Consider the following 2,330-nt stretch of genomic DNA (forward strand, 5'->3'; position numbering starts at 1 on the left):
CTGACGGAAAAAAAAAAAGTGGTGAGCCTGATCTCTTTTTTTTTTTTTTTCCCCTCCCCAGAGTCTCCCTGCCTGCATGAGCTATGTAGGGGCCTGGTGCTTCCCTCCACAGCTGCGAGGGGGTTGGGGGAAGGTGGTGCTTCTTTCTGAGGCAGCAGTGTCCCCTGGGACTGCCTGGACTGGGTACCACTGGGGGCCCCCGCACAGCTCAGGGACTGCTAGGCCTGCTGGCAGTTCACACCCCCCCTTTCCCTGCACTGAAAAGGCAGGTAAAGATTGGGCCCCCATCCTTGTGTACATGGCACGGGGGTTTAGTTTGGTTTAATTCTTCCCAAATTGAAGTGGCATTTTTTAAAACCCACGGTTTCAATTTAGGGAGAACTGAACTGAATTAAATCCTTGTGGCATGTACAAACAGCCTATGAAGTCAATGACAAAATTCCCATTGGCATCAAGATTGCACACCAGGAATGTGAGAGCTACCATTCTGGGTGAAGCCAAAGGGGCATCCTGCTCAGTATCCTGCTTTTGACAGTGGAGCTGTTTTCCTGTCACTCCTATGGTGTATATCTCTGGGCGGAGTCTCATTGGGCCGTGTCCACAGACTTCTTGGACTTGTTTGAGGGGCAGTGAGTGCTACCTGGTGTTTTCTGCTTGGTATCCCCCCGAGAACCCTTATTATGAAACTCTGACTCACACTCCCATCCTTGTGTTACCCTGGTGCATGGTGCTGCCTGTGACTGCCACCGAATGGGGGGATCCTGAGGTGCCCGGGAGCCAGCGAGCTCACCCAGCCCTTCTAGTGGCTGTGGCATGTTCCTTGAGAAGAGGGTCTCCCTTTACAGAAGATGAGGCTTGTAAACATATAATTAACTACATACAGAATTTAATTATATAAAATATAAATTACAAATAACAAAGCAGGTTTACCTCATAAAGGCTATTAAAAAGAACATACAGTGCACACCACAACTCCAGTAATGACAGTTACAACATATAACCTTTTCTTTGAATACCCCTAACCCAACAGGAGAATAATAATCACAGATAGATAATAAGGTATCAACATTGAGCCAACTGAGTTATAGACTTATAGGCTTGCCCATACTTATTTACACATCTAATCAGTAACTTCTACACACAAGAGTGAATAAGATGGCTCTCTGTACACAGTAGCCTGGGTGATGCCTTGTGAGGAATAGCCACCTCTTTGCCCCTCTCACTGGAGCTGTTAGCAGGTCTTCCCTGGCTTGGGCCCTCTGTTCTTGCTTCAGGTGTCACAAGCTGCAGGCCATCACTCCCTCACTGGCATCTCTGCAATATACCTCTCTCCCCCTGATCTGCATCCCCTGAAACACCTGGCCACGGGAGCTAGGCTTCTGGCTCAGACTGTCACCCTGGCCAGTACACACACCCCTCCAGGCAATTGGGGGAGGGTTTTGTCACCTCTTCGTCTTGCTTTCTCACAGGAAGCCTCAACCCGGGTAAGTAGGGTCTAGCGTCTCCTAAACCCTACCTTTCCCTACGATGACTCCAGGAGGAAGCTCTGGATCCCTGCTTTTTCCACCTGTTTCTTATTCTTTGACCCCAGTAATCAGTTGTTATGCATTGAGTGCCCTTCCTCTAGCAACAAAGAGGGGCCTATACTTTTAGAGTGAGCCTGAGCCCACAGATCATTTATGTAACAAAAAGGCCTGCCTTTGACAGCAGGCCAATTTTCCTGTCACTCATCCACATGTCTCTGGTTATAGTTTCACTGGAAGGCATCCATTGGCTTCTTGCACATATTTGAGGAGCGGTGGACACTGCCCAGTGTTTTCTTTATGGTATCCTCACTCCAAACCTTTGTATTAACCTGTGACCATCACTCCCATCCCCGCTTTTTCTTGTCCTTAGTAATCAACTGTTATGCTTTCAGTGGCTTCCCTGAATAAGGGAGATTTAGAGTTCTCTTTCACTGCTTGTTGTCATAGTAAATAGACCTGCCTTTGACAGTGGCATGGATAAAAGATAAAAGAATAAACAATAGGAAAAGAGTATTAGAAACAGGTAACATATTTAAATGTTCATGTAAAATTACCTGTTGGTACAGGCACTCTATTGTAACAAACTAGGACCTTATGAAATAAAGCACACGCTTCAGACTAAACCAGGGGCAGGCAAAATACAGCCTGCAGGCCAGATTTGGCCTACCAAGCCATTCTCTCTGGTCCATAGGTCACCTAAAAAGTTTAGAAAATTAATATTTATCTGCTCCTGGCTTCCTGTCAAAGATGACCAGAGACAGGGGCAGTAAGACCCAGAGGAAGCCAGCAGGACTCAGGAGCAAG

The sequence above is a fragment of the Gavialis gangeticus genome, unplaced genomic scaffold (genome assembly GCF_001723915.1).
Source record: "Gavialis gangeticus isolate Ggan-Ray unplaced genomic scaffold, GavGan_comp1, whole genome shotgun sequence".
Taxonomy (NCBI): domain Eukaryota; kingdom Metazoa; phylum Chordata; order Crocodylia; family Gavialidae; genus Gavialis; species Gavialis gangeticus.